The 16,086-nt window shown below is 37.2% G+C and overlaps 1 non-coding gene across 1 annotated transcript; it reads right to left on the minus strand.

Moving 5' to 3' along the window:
* Positions 1-240: 240 nt before the first annotated feature.
* LOC121230922 (small nucleolar RNA R71) lies at positions 241-347 on the minus strand. Its single transcript, XR_005928994.1, has one exon. It is a non-coding gene; the product is annotated as a small nucleolar RNA R71 (small nucleolar RNA).
* Between the last annotated feature and the right edge of the window lie 15,739 nt (positions 348-16,086).

Genomic DNA, 16,086 nt, shown 5'->3' on the forward strand with positions numbered 1-16,086 from the left:
CAGTTTGATGGTTTACAGGATGAAGATCCCAACACTCACTTAGCAAACTTTTTGGAACTATGCGATACATTTAAAATTAATGGCATCTTTTACGATGTCATTCGTCTTTAGTTATTCCCTTTTTCGTTGAGGAACAAAGCTAAACAGTGGTTGAACTCATTACCACGAGGGTAAATTACTACTTGGGAACAAATGGCTGAAAAATTTTTACTAAAATATTTTTCGCCGACTAAAACAGCTAAATTACGTAATGATATCTCTTCTTTTGTGCAGATGGATTTAGAAACACTCTACGATGCATGGAAGAGATACAAGGACCTTTTGAGAAGGTGCCCTCACCATGGGTTACTGCTTTGGCTCAGGTTCAAACATTCCATAATGTCCTGAATCCTTCGACTCGGTAAATGGTTGACACAGCAGCGAGCAGGACCATCAATAATAAAACACCGGAAGATGCCTAAGAGTTTGTAGTGGAGATGTCACTGAATAACTATCAGTGGCAAGTCATGAGGACAAAGCCAACGAAAACAGTCGGTGTTTATATCATCGATTCGGTCACCATGCTTTCTAATCAGGTAGAACTCTTGAATAAAAAGATTGATGGTTTTCTTAGTTCTTCATAGGTTCACCTAGTAATGCAGTGCGAAGCAAGTGGAGGTGGAACAAGCCATTTGGAATACCATAACGAGAAATTAAACTACATGGGTAATAATCTTCGACCTCAAAACAATCCATATAGTAATACTTACAATGCAGGTTGGAGGAACCACCCTAATTTCTCGTGGGGCAGTCAAGGAAGTCAAAGACCACAACCACCTCCGAGCTACCAAAAGCCACCCTATCAACAAGAAAAGAAGCCAAACCTTGAAGAGATGCTCACAAAGTTTATCTCGATGTCAGAAACCCATTTCCAGAACACCGAGACAACACTAAAAATCAACAAGTGTCGATCCAAGGGCTCGAAACTCAGATAGGCTAGCTTTCCAAACTAATCTCCGAACGACCACGAGGGAGCTTGCCAAGTAATACTGAAGCTAACCCAACAGAACAGCTCAACGATATTAACGTTCAAGATGAAGAAGGATTTGTTGAGCCTGAGCCAGAACCGAGGCAGGAACCTGTGGTAAGCAAAGGTTAAGGTGAGGTAGATCATAATAAAAACAAATTGGTGAATGTCGAATATAAACCTCGTGTGCCATACCCCAATGCGACATTGAAAGACCGCTCAGATGAATAATTTGGTAAATTCTTTAAACTCTTAAAAAAATTACATATTAACTTACCGTTTATTGAAGCTCTATCACAGATGCCAAACGTAATGAAATTTTTAAAGGAGCTTTTAGCAAATAAGCGGAAGATGGACGAGGCATCGCATGTGAAGCTAAACGTAGTTTGTTCAGCTATTTTTCAGAATAAACTACCCAAAAAACTTAAAGATCTAGGGAGTTATACAATTCCTTGCTTAATTGGTAGTTTAGATGTTGATAATGCATTAGCTGATTTGGGGGCTAGTATTAACGTCATGCCTTACAAAATGTTCAAACAATTAGGTCTCGGGAAACCCAAACAGACTAGGATGAGCATTCAATTAGCAGATAAAACTATAAGATTTCCTAGGGGTATTATTGAATATGTTTTAGTTAAAATCCATAAATTTATATTTCCCTTTGACTTCATTGTTCTAGACATAAAGGAGGATAACAACACTCCTTTAATTCTAGGAAGGCCCTTTTTAGCAACTGCTAAACCGATTATTGATGTTGGCACATGTGAACTAACACACCGTGTGGGAGACGAAACAATCACCCTCCTAGCTTGCAATTCCGGCAACACATTGGAAATTGAAGGTGATCGACTAAACCATTCTACTAAAACTAACAGTATGGTGCAACCTTCTTTGTAGGAAATGAGTCTGAAGAAAGTACATGAGTCATTCTCAAGCAATAGTATGGTGCAACCTATTCATGAAGATCGAAGGCTATAAATCGAGGAGCTAGATGAATGGCAGACGCATAAACTGAGAACACCTGACAAACCGAATCTACAACAGAACAAGCTCAATACCTTTCCAAATCAACTTAAGGTTGGAGATAGAGTCTTATTAGATGCCGCAGATCCCTACATTGTCGCTACCACACCAAATGAAGAAATTCCTCTTACGGTACTCAATATTTTCCCATTTGGTACGGTCGAGGTGAGTCATCCTAAGTTTGGCAGTTTTAAGGTAAACAACACCCGTTTAAAACCTTATTTTGTTGAGATTAATAGCAGGAATGAGGAGTATAAACTCCTCAAACCACCATGATCATTCAACAGAGAGGTAAATCGAGCTTAGACTATAAATAAGCACTTCTCAGGAGGCAACCCGAGCACTAACTGTATTAACTTCTTTAAAATTTAGTCTTCAACATCTAACTTACTAACAGAGCACTTGAATACAGGTTTTTCATAGGGACACGGCCAAGAGCACGGGTGTGCTTAGGGCCGTTTGAAAATAGGACAAAAGATTTCCCCAACACGGGCTACGATAAAATGCCACGGTCGTGGGACATGGTCGTGGTCGAACCTGCCAAAACAACACGGGCGTGTGACACACCTGTGTGGAAGAACCATGGGTGAACCTATTAAAACAGCACGAGCGTGCGACACGCCCGTGTCTAGTACCCGTGGTCGAACCTGTTAAATTAACACGGGCGTGGACCTTGCATACACGGACGTGGGAGAAGCGAGGAAAGCTAGACACGGTCGTGCAACACGGCCGTGTGCACCCACACGTCCAAGGTACACGGGCATGGGGAAAATTTCAGACGTGTCCAAATTCAAAATTCGCAAATCACACGGGCTAAAATTGGGGAACACGGGCGTGTTACCTGGCCGTGTGCCTCATAATCTATAAATACCCTACACTATTCATTGTCTTCCCCACTTAAAAACCCTAACCCTAGCCACTACAATTCCACACGGCCTATTTGCCACGCCCGTGCGTCACCTCCAACTCCATTTTTGACGTCTGATTTCTCTTCCTTAGCATTTGTTTACTCTTTTCACCTCTATTCTACTTACTTTTAATGTTTATTTTTAAAATAATCTTTATTTTTCTCTTACTATTTCCATTTTGTTCATTATTTTTGCATTATTAGATTATTTATCATACATTTCATGGTAAATCGAGTTGTTAAAGCCTCACTCTTTTGTCATACACATGCCATTACTATACCCATTCTCATGCCATTACAATGATAATGTCACGAAATTATGCTGGTTACATTTGGTTAATATTAATAGTTGTGGCTGAAATTTTGATTTTGATTTGAAATTTGTCTTCATTTTACGTTGATCATCCCTCAAGATGAATTAATGGTTTTGATTGCAGGTACCATGTCGTCTTCACGAGGAAAGGAAACCGCCGTACCTACTTCGAAGAAGAGGAAGGGAGCGTCATCATCCGTGGGCCCAACCACGAAAATTTGTCACCCTCTCCTGCAGTTCCCCCGAGGGCCCCAAGAAGAGCTTTTCCAAATACTTCAGGCCTGACCTTTAATTGCGGGCCGCTGTATCGATTGGGCTATCGTAGAACAAGTTCAGCTGGCTGATGCGATTTGGGCCCCCTAACCACCGAACTTTGGGAGCTATTCTTTAAAATCATCGAACCAACATACCTCGAGCTCATGATGGAACTATGCTCAACGTTCCATCTTCAGACCATAATGAAAAATTACAATGATCCTGGCATGGTCCAGTTTCGCCTAAGCGGGTTAGTCCGCCAGCTAAGTGTCCTAGAGTTCAGTGCTGCGCTGGGCTTATATACGGAGGAGTTCAAGGAGGAGAATGAACTACATGCTCTCACTCGCCACATACATTTCTCTCCTTCAAAGTGCTGGCACACTTTGGTCCCCAGCGCAGCCTCCTACAATCCTAGCCGCTCCAAGGCATCAGTTCTCCCACCATCCCTAAGGTACTTACACGCCATTTTGGCTCACACGATTATAGGGAGGCGAGACAGCACTGGTGTCGTTAACACTCACGATGCCTAATTCTCATGGTGTATGTCGCACGGGCACGTCATCGACCTTTCCTATTTCATCGCCCTCGCGATTCATCACTAGATGGAGCGGCATAGGAAGGGGGTCATCTCTATTGGCCCCTATGTTACTCGATTGGCTCGACACTTCGGGCTCCTCAGCACCGTGGCCCAAGAATCATCCCTTACCCTCATCGGCTAGATGTCTCCACAAGGCATCTCGAGCATGCTTAGCATGAGGATGATCGAGAGGCACCAAGGAACCTACCCTCCCCAATATCGTCTCACCCAATATACCGAGGAGGAAGCCTACAAGGACATTCCTGATGATGTCCCTCCACAGCACGAGGACCCACCAACTCAGCCACCACCACCCTTTCATCCAGTTCATACGGCGACTTCATATGCTAACATCTCTGAGCGCCTCACTAGATTCAAGCAGTAGTGTTTTCAACGATTTGACAACATTGATGCTACTCTATAGCAGATTTGTCAGCACCTCCACATCTCATCGCCAGACCCACCTCGCGAACCATCCAGCAATGAAAATGTTTAAAAACATTTATTTATTATTTTATGTTTTTTATTTTTATTAAAACTACTTTTTATTTTTATTATTAGATTTTAGAAATTTATTTTTAATTATCAATTTCGGTTATTTCTTTATGAGTAATTATTCTTCCTAATATCCCCTAAAAAGTTCCTGATTTTTTCATAGTTATATAGATCTCTTAAGCTCATTATCGCATAGGAACTAACAACTCCACCGGGAAAGGTTCTTTACGACTGCCATGTCCTAATCGACCACGACCATAGCTACCACTAGATATAATATTCTTTTGGCACAGGACTTATGGACTAATGAACCTCTACGACCGCCAGAGTATCCTCCTCCACTCTCGAACTGATTACTCTCCAAAACTCCAGTTCGAGGAATTCATCATAAAGGAAGTTTCACTTCTCTCCCTATCTTATTTTTATATTATTATATCTATCTTTGTACATTGAGGGCAATGTACATCGTAAATGTGGGGGGGATATTTATTTCATTATCAGAAAAATCCCTGAATGACTACCTTGTTCTCTTGAAAAGCTCTCATATCATATTTAGGATAAATTTTGACTGATTTTTTTATTTTTGTTGATATATCTTGAATTAAAACATAGGCTTTTATGTATTGGTTGTTTAAACTTTAAGACATTAGAGAATCAAGCATGATAAGTTGATTTTTAAGAATTTAAAATCTTAGGTTGTTTCCCCAAAGTTTAGGTATTACTTTGAGTTGGAATTCACAAGTTTTAAACATCAAAAAGCCATAATTTTTGTGAGATTTTTGAGCATTTTAAGCAGCTATTAATTCTTTTATGCTCACTTTTATTTTTGCTTTAAGTGCGTCAGTATTGAACTGTTATTCTAGAACTTGCTTGATTATCCATGTCGAGACCACACCATTTGATTTGATATGTCAAAATGATTAAGGCACTTAGGATTAACCCACTCATGCTATGAAATGCCTACCTCCATGATTAACCCCTAGTAAACCCCTTTGAGCCTAACAAGCCATTTATTGTATTACCCTTAATATTAACCCTTAACCCATTATTGTTGAAATCTCCTAAATTAATCCCTATTTTTTTCGGGATTTGAGCTGAATAAATTGCTTACCTATGTCTTGTTCTTAATAGTTATTCTATGTTATTTAACTTGTTCTAAAAAAAACTATGTATAAACATTAGTAATTCCATATTCTGAGAAGAAGCTCTGTTGTACGCAAGTTATATTAACTCTTTTTCTAGTTAGGCAATTTTTCAATTCAATCTCGATTCTAACCCTTTCTTCCAGCTTGTGACCACACCCCCTAACCAAGCCTCATTACAACCTTCTAAAGACCTTTTGATTGATGTTTCATCTCAAATTATCAGTGGTGGAGATTTGGTTTTCATTATTGACTATTGAGTGATTCATTTATTGTCCTTAAAACACTTCGAGTGATTTGAGTGAATCTTTAGTGAGGATGTGAAACTCTATGATATTCCAAATCAAAGGTAATTACTTAAATGAGGAGAGACACCTATGTTTTCAGGAGAAAATGCTCAACTTGGAATGTTTGAAACTTTTATGTTCTTTTAGCTGAATTTTCAATGTATGATTACCTATGAATTATTTTGAGATATTTTCGATATAAATTATAAGTTGAGAAGAGTTTATTTTGATTATGAGTTGAGAATTTTGCTTGAGGACAAGCAAATGCTTAAGTGTGGGGGTATTTGATAAACCATAATTTATACATATTTTTGCCCCATGTTTAACGCATTTTATGGATGATTTCCTATTATAATTGGTGAATTTGATGCTCCTAATGCTTTAATTTCATGTTTTTACTTAGGAGAGCATAGAAGAGCAAAAGGAACGAGAAACAGGCCACAATCAAAGAAAATGGGCCAAAGTACGAAATCAACACAACCTGGACCTCCTCACACGGGCAGACCACACGGCCGTGTCAATTTGGCAAGCTCGAGCATGGCCTGAAGTAATCGCACATGGCCGTGTTACACGGGCATGTCCCTGTCGAGCCCAAGTTGAGTCCAATTCGGAAAAGGCTAATTTTGAGGGCTCTTAGGCATTCCAAAGCCTATAAATACACCCTAGAGGAGGAAGAAAAGGGGGGCACAGAATAGGAAGTAAGGAATTACTCAATGGAAGCCGATTGATCCATCTCGGAAGCCGGATTCACCATCAAGACTGAAGATCTCCCCTCAATTTCCCTTTCAGGAGTTTTTGGTTTTCTTTATGTTTTGTATTCTTTATTATTCTGAGATGTTTTCTTATTTAGTTATGAATTAAAACCCTTAAATACCTAAGGGGAATGAAACCTAAGACGAATCTTGTTATTATTTTCTGAATTGTATGAGAAATATTTAACTTGTTCGTAATTATGTCTTCTTAATTCTTGTTTTGATATCCCAGGATACTGATTCAAGATAAGCTTTTATTCAGATGAGGAATAGACCCTGTCTAAGAGTACATTTGTCATAATTAAGCAGAGTTGATTACACGCCTAGACATAGGGTGATAAGATTTTGCCGGATTAGGGTGAAACCTAATAAGGGGATCCATAGATCGAGTTAATGCAACCCTAGCGTGTTAATTAAAGAAAGGTCTCAATTATTCAATCTATGGTTTAGACATTATTAGTCTTGAATAAGGATAATAACATAACTTAGGGATCTCTACGGAACAAATTAACTGAATAAATCGTCCGATTCGGAGCCAGAATAACAAGTACAGTCTAGGTGAATTTTTTCCTTATGTATTGTCTTAATTCAATCGATTTTCCCAAAAGCAATTCCCCAATTCCATTCTCTGTGAATTCTTAGTTTAGATAATTAGTTAGTTAAAACAAAAACCTCTCTATTCTTAGGCTAGATAATAAAAAGACAGTTATTACTAGTACTTTTAGTTCCTTTGGGTTCGACAATCCGGTCTTGCTAAAACTATACTACTGTTCGATAGGTACACTTGCCTACATCACGATAATAGTTATTTTCAAGAACGATTAATTATAAATATTTAAAACCTATCACAAAATCACACGATCATGGTGCCTCCCTAGTTTCTACATTAGGCATGTGGCCAGATGACGAGGACCTAGCTCGAGCACCTCCACGGCCTCTACCGTGGCCTCTTGTACCCCTTCCATGTGTACCTCTAATACTCATTATCAAATTGAGTTTTATCTGTATTAATAGTTTTATGCATCAGTTTTCAGTTCTAGTGTTTATGAACGGATATTTTATGGAAAACAATATTAGTAACTCAGAGTTCATTTTCGTAGATCGTAGTCTTACTACAGTTTTTAGTTTACCCTAACTAGAGTGCTTCAGTACAATCTATTACCTACAGTAGTCTCAGCATTTCAGTTTAAACAAGCAACAGTTTTAGAAGACTTACAGAATCGGCGTCGGAGACTCAATGTACCACACATTCGATATAACATTTCAAAATACTTCAAATCATTTGAAACAGTTCTTTTAGAAATTTCAAGTTTTTTAAAATAAACCTAAATCCACAACTGAGTTTTGCAACCTGGCTCTAATACCACTAAATGTAACACCCCAAACCCGGCCTGGACGTTATGGTCGAATCTGGCGATGTCACATTGAAGTGTTTTTCGTAAAGTATGATATCGTTGAAAAACCCATTCTCTATTTAACCCCTTTGTAAGATCTTAAAGATAATGTTAAGATGTGTCGTTCATATTCAAAATGTGAGTCTTTTGTCAAAAAGTTAATCATATTAAAATGTTATTAATTGTTAAAACGTTATTTCTTATGGAAGCTCTTAAAACATGTTACGTATTTGTGGTATCTTTGAAAAACATTTATCTTTTTGAAAACCCGTATCTTTTCCTACTGCTAGCAGTTATCAATCAAAACAAATAAAAAACAAAAATCCAAAGAGGCTTTATTACAATAAAATTACCCACACTAATAATACTTATAATCAAAATCAAATGCGAAAAAAATAGCAGTTGTGTGGCCATCTCTGAGTCCCGCACTGCACCGATCCACCTCAGTCTGGGGATTACCTGCGCAGATAAACTGAAGGGTGAGTTTACGAAAACTCAGTGTGTAATCCCATATCCAACAACCATACAGTGAGCAAATATAGTCTGGCCTAAGCCCATTTCAATAATGTTTCAATTTTAGTTAGGGCCTTAGCCCATTACAATATTAGCATCAGTTTGGGCCTGAGCCCATATCTGTGACAGTAACAGTATAGATATGCAATCATGAAATCCTACACTCCATCTCCGTCCAACCCTACACTCCATATGGGGATATAATTAACCCACCCATCCCTACACTCCAAGCAGTACCGGTTGCGGCACTAAACAGTAGTTGCAGCAGAGCTACCAGTACAGTACACTTCCTCTGATAATATTAAAACCCACCCTATGCAACTCATTATGCAACATGTCATGCCATATCACAACATTATACATGAGCTCAATACAGATAAAAATGGCATGCTAAAATATAGTCATACATGAATATAGATCCATACATCACATAGGGGCAGAACAGTCTTTCAGTCAATTAGGGGTCTAGGTAAACTTACTGACCCAACAGTAGGTCCACAGTCATCTCGAGCGACCCGTACAACCCTAACAGTCAAATAGTGAAAATGGACCCACAGCCCATAATGGTCTTGGCTGTGTGTATTACACATCCTGGCATCAATAATTTTCGCTCGTCCATGTAGTTTACCCGTGTAGGGCCCACATACCCGTGAGGCTTACACAGCCCAATATGGCCCAACCCATGGATTTGCACATGGTCGGCCTCGTCAATCATACGCCCATGTTTAGTCACACGGGATACCACATAGGTAGTTGCACGCCCGTGTGGTGTCGACTATACACACATTTCGACTTTTTGTTGATTTATGATTAGGGGCAGTGTTTTCACACACCTAGATACGAAAATTACACACACCACTCTGGAGCACTCCAACCTATATTCAATCATAACACACCATTAATCCCTTAATGATAAGGTTCAAATGACCCCTTTTTATAATACTTATCCAAAAGATAGATTGTCATTTGCCTTGATTGAACGAATGTGGCTTAGCCTACTTAAACTGCTGAAAAAGATTGAATACAAGCTCCTTGGTGATTATCTGCATTACAACCGAATTCTATTAACCATTATTGCTCATACAAATAACTTGAACCAATGTATACCAAACTTACCGAAAATGAAAAAATAAAAATAGAAGAAAGAAGCAATCGGCCTACATTCAAGAACGCAAGCCAAAGCACCCGAGTTGAACCCGTGATAACTAAGGACAAAGTTACCTTCGATCGAGTGAAGAGAGAGGAAGAGATTCAGCAATGAAGGAGAGTAATAGATGGATGGAGAAAAGGGCAGGGTTAGGCTAGAAGAAAAGAAGGTATTCGGCCACAACAAAATAAGATAAGAAGAGGGGAAATTGCTAAAAGCTGAAAGAATTGAGAGAGGGGGAATAATGAGTATTCGGCCAAAGCAAAAAAAAAAAGAGAGAACGACTGCTAAAGGAGAGACAATCGATCAGTAAGAGAACTCGAGGGAAGTGCAAACTTGAAATAAACAAACAAAACAAAACAAAAAAATGAGAAGATACCCGAATAACCTATAGCAATATTCGGCCCCAAAAAGAGAGAAAAACAACCACAGGAACCGAAAATGGAGAGAAAATGCCCACCAAAGTCGAAATCCTCAATGGTAAGAGTTCACATTCGGCCCCAACACTCCCACTTCTTTCAAAATCCCATAATTTCCACCCCAAATCACTCAAAACCATCTATTCCTCCCTCAACCACCTAATTCAAATTTGACTACAACACTTCAAGAGTTTAGGTTGGCTAAAACTCCCACACGGCCCTATCAACAAAATAAAACACTCTATTGCACATACGAGGACTCAAACTTCAGACCTCAGGTAATAGTAACACGCAACTCATCCCCTAGACCAGCAGACCCTTTTTGACATGTTTTACCCATAATTATTTAAAATCCTACTGACTAGAGACAGAGGTTTATTCATATTAAAAACAAAAATTTTTACACAAGCCAAGGCTTGAACCCAAGACTTCTCAGACTCTTCCCAAGACACTTAACCATTGAAGCAGACATGCATTTGTGTAACACAAACATACGAAAATAAATATTAAGGATTTTTGGGGCATTACAGATAACATAATTAACATTTAAAGCATCAAACAATAAGCTAACATAAAGTTTATCCATATCATAACTCATAAGTTCTCAACTTCTTCTAACTCATTACTTAAATTAGTTTTTCGTACATACCTGTACCGATACTTATCTATTTCTCAACAATACTCTTACCAAATCACTTCGAGCTTATAAATGCTTATTATACAAATACTTCAATTTTTTTCGATGTTATAGTCCAACTATGGTCTTACACATACGTTGCCAAGGCCCTGCCGTGGTCTTACATTCACATGCCATAACCTAGTTATGGTCTTATTATCCGATTTGCCATAGCCCAGCTATGGTTTTATTCAGCATCTTGTTTACTTTAATCGTACATTAAATTTAATATCTCCACATTTATCTATTAGAATAAATACTATCTCAATTTCATCCATCAAATAAATAGATACACATTTCAGTTCAATTATACGAACTTACCTCGTGTACTGATATGATGAAACGGACCGACTATTCAATTACTTTGCTTTTTTCCTGATCTAAGTCTGAATTCATCTTTTCTTGATCTATAAGTAATCAAAATCAACTTGTTTATTCTTTTATTATTCAATTCAATCCAAAGCACACATTAGGGCTATTTTACACATTTGCCCCTAAAATTTCACATTTTTATAATTTAGACCTTATCACATAAAATTGCAAATTCATGCAATTTAGTACAAATCCATGCTTCATTGAATTTAATACATGTTACTAGCGACCCATATTTTCAATTTATTCACACTTTCAACCACCATATTTCACATTTTCTCAATTTAATCCCTTTCTGACATTTTTGTCAAAAATCACTTTACAAAAGCTATTAATCTAACATTAAACCTTCCAAATCTATCATAAATCATCAAATTACTCAAGCATTGAACAATGGCAACATGATAGGTCTTTAACAGTTTTGAAATTTAGGGTACAAGTTAGCTAGAATACGAAGCAACGATCTAAAAAACATAGAAATCATTAAAAACCAAGTCAAAATACACACCTAATTGAAGAATTTAGGGTTGCCGAATGTGAAAAACAAATTAGCTTTTTTTATTTTAATTTTCAGTAGATGAAGATGATAATGAAGCTTTAACTTGATTTTGTTTTATTTTATTAACCTTATCTACTAATTTGCATTTTTAACCTTATTCATAAACCATTTAAAACATTCATATTATGCCAATAAATGTCCACCCCATATAAAAATGGTCTAATTATATCATAAGGACATTTAATTTAAGGTTCTATACCTATTAGATACTTTTAGGTAATAGAACTCCACTTTTGCACTTTACGCGATTTAATTCTTTTTATCAAATTAACCAAATGATAAAATTTTTTAACGAAATTTTCACACAAACATAATATCATACTGTAAACATTAAAATAATAATAAAATAATTATTTTGACTTTGAATTTGTAGTTTCAAAATCACTATTCCGATTTGACCAAAAACGAGCTGTTATAACTCTCCCCGATTAGGGATTTTCGTCCCCAAAAATCTTACTAGTGAATAGGTTAGGGTACTATTTTCTAATAGCTTCCTCAGGCTCCCACATAGCCTCTTCGACACCGTGAGATTGCCACAAGATTTTCACTAAAGCTATATGTTTATTTCTCAATTCTTTAACCTCTCGAGCTAGAATTCTGACCGGTTCTTCACTGTACATCATATTAGGTTTAATTTCAATCTCAAATGCAGATATCATATGTGATGGATCAGATCTATACTGACGTAGCATCGATACAAGAAACATATTGTGAATCTTTTTTAACTCTGATGGCAGAGATAGCCGATATGCTACTGGCCCTATTCTTTCAATGATTTCATACGGCCAATTGAATCTCGGACTCAATTTGCCTTTACGACCAAAACAAAGTATTTTCTTCCACGGGGCACTTTTAGATACACTTTATCACCGATCTGAAATTCAATATCCTTCCATTTTAAATCTGCATACGATTGCTGACAATCTGAAGGTACTTTTATATAGTCGTGAATTACCTTTACTTTCTCTTCGGTTTCTCTAACCAAATAAATCCCATGAACTTGTTTCTTGCTAAGCTTGGTCCAATACAATGGAGTTCAGCATTTACGACCATACAAAGCTTTATACGATGCCATTTTTATGCTCGATTGAAAACTATTATTATACGTAACTTCAACCACTGGTAAATATTTCTCCAGTTGGCTTCAAACTGTAAAACACAACATTTGAGCATATCTTCGAGGATTTGTATTACTCGTTCAGACTATCTGTCATTTTGCGGTTGAAAAGTTGTACTAAAATTCAACTTTTTACCCAGGGCTTCTTGAAGTTTCTTCAAAAATCGCGATGTAAACCTCGGATCTCTATCCTAAATAATCGAAACTGGCACACCATGCAATCTCACAATCTCAGATATGTACAATTCAACCAATTTATCAAGTGAATAATCTATACGTATCGAGATGAAATGTGCTAATTTTGTTAATCTATCAACAACAACCCAAATTGTATCTTTCTTTTTTGGAGATAGGGGCAACCCCGATACGAAATCCATCATAACTCTATCCCATTTCCACTCAGCTATCATCACTCGCTAAAGTAGTCCTGATGGTACTTGACGTTCAGCTTTATCTTGTTGACAAACTAGACTTCTCGATACAAACTCTGAAATGTCTCATTTCATACCCGACCACCAATATAATTGTTTAAAATCATTGTACATTTTGGTACTCCCTGGGTGAACAGATAAACATCTGTTATGTGCTTCGTGCAGATTTTTCTAAATAAGCTCAGAATTTCTCAATACACAGATTCTTCCTCGGAACATCAAACAATCATCAGGTTTGATTTGGATCTCTGAATCAAAAGTCGATTCACACTAAAATCGTTTCACTTTCAATTCACTATCATATTTCTGAGCTTCACAGATTTGCTGAAGAAATAATGGTCTTGCTTTCAACTCAGCTACAATCGAACCGTTATCAGACAAAGCTAACTGTGTATTCATAGCACGCAAGGCAAATAATGACTTTCTGCTCAGAGCATCAACAAGTACATTCGCTTTCCTGAGATGATAATCAATCACTAGCTCATAGTCTTTCAGTAATTCAAGCCATCTTCGTTGTCGCAAATTCAAGTCTTTTTGAGTCATTAAACATTTTAAGCTCTTGTGATCTATATAAATGTGGCATTTCTCACCAAATAAGAGATGTTGCCAAATATTTAATGCAAACACAATCGCGGCCAACTTTAAATCGTGCATCGGATAATTCTTTTCATCGGTTACAACTGTCTAGAAGCATAAGCTATTACTTTCCCTTCCTGCATCAATATACAACCTAGACCGTTCAATGATGCATCACTAAAAATTACAAATTCTTTACCTGAATCAGGCTGTACTAACACTAGTACCTTAGTCAATAATGCTTTCAACTGTTCGAAACTCTACTGACACTTCTCAGACTATTCAAACTTTACATCTTTCTGAAGTAATCTAGTCAGAGTTGTTGCAATCATAGAAAATCCTTTCACAAAATGTCGATAATAGCCAGCTAGTCCCAGAAAACTTCAAACTTCAGATAAATTTCTCGGAGTTTCCAATCTATAATTGCAGAAATCTTGCTCAGGTCAACAATAATACCTTCGGCTGAAACAATATGCCCTAGAAATCCAACTTCTCAGAGCCAAAACTCACATTTTCTTAACTTTGCAAACAATTGCTTGTCTCTCAAGGTCTATAACACTATCCTCAAATGCTCGGCATACTAAGACTCATCTTAAGAGTAGATCAAAATATCTTCAATAAATACAACAACAAATCTGTCTAAATATGGTATGAAATTCGATTCATCAAATCCATAAAAATGGCAGGAGCATTAGTGAATCCAAAAGGCATAACAAGGAATTCATAATGTCCGTACCTCATTCTGAACGCAGTTTTCAGCACATTTGAGTTTTTAACTCGCAACTTATAATAACCAGATCTCAAATCATTCTTTGAAAACACCGTTACACCTTTCAACTAATCAAACAAATCATTAATTCTCGGTAGAGGATATTTATTCTTGATTGTCACTTTGTTGAGCTATCGATAATCTATGTACATTCTCATAGAACCATCCTTTTTGTTTACAAAAAACACTAGTAGACCCCAGGGTGAGAAACTCAGTCTTCCGAATCCTCTATCAGTTAATTCTTGCAACTGAGCTTTCAACTCTTTTAACTCTATCGGAGCCATTTTGTACAGAGTTATCGATATCGGTAAAGTTCTCGGTACTAAATTAATAGCAAATTCAACCTCTCTGATCAGTGGAAAGCCCAGTAATTCTTCTGGAAACACATCTAGATACTCACAAACAACTGGTACTTATTCAATCTTTATTTTTAACACTTTTGCATCAAGTTCATCTGAAAGATATGAATTAGATCCTTTTTCACATGCTTCTCAGCTAACATCGACGAAATTACAGTTGGTAAACCCTTTAAATCATTTGATTCTATTCGGATAGTTTCATTATTCTGTCATTTCAACTCAATTATCTTCCATCTACAATTTACTATTTCATTATGCAACGTCAACTAGTCCATACCCAGAATAACATTAAACTTATCAAACGGCAACAATATCAAATCAGCCATAAAATAGTAACACCAAGTCATTTACAAATAATTCTTGCAAAATTTGTCAACCAGGACATATTTGTCTAAGGGGTTTGACTCTTTTATAACCAACTGAGTAGAACCAACAAGTAAATTCTTACTAGACACTAAGTTCACACATATATATGAATGAGTTGATTCGGGATCTATCAATGCAAGTACATCAGTGTCATAAAGAGAGAATGTACCAGTAATAACATCTAGAGATGACACTTCTTCATGAGCACGAATAGCATAAGTTCTGGCAGGTGTTTTAGACTCGGATCTCATAGCAATATCCCGTGTTGCACCTCTACCACCACTTACATTTCCAACATTACCGGATGGTCTTCCTCTCATAGTCGGGTTGCTTTGTCTTGCACTCTAAGATTTATCATTCTCAACTAACTCAGGACAATCTCGAATGAAGTGTTATGAGGCATTACCGATCAATACACATCATTCATATACATAACACATACATTATGCATTCATATATAAAACCCATCCAACACATTCACATTGTCCCTTATAGGCTCTACGAGGCCTTAAAACATGCTTGGAAAAGGTTCGGGACTAAACTGATAACATTTGTAAACTTTAGGAAACTTAGAAAATTTTCATGAATTTAAGGATCGAGTGCCTCACACGCCCATGTGAACAGGTTGTGT

Source organism: Gossypium hirsutum, chromosome A06, assembly GCF_007990345.1.
Source record: "Gossypium hirsutum isolate 1008001.06 chromosome A06, Gossypium_hirsutum_v2.1, whole genome shotgun sequence".
In the NCBI taxonomy this organism is placed as follows: domain Eukaryota; kingdom Viridiplantae; phylum Streptophyta; class Magnoliopsida; order Malvales; family Malvaceae; genus Gossypium; species Gossypium hirsutum.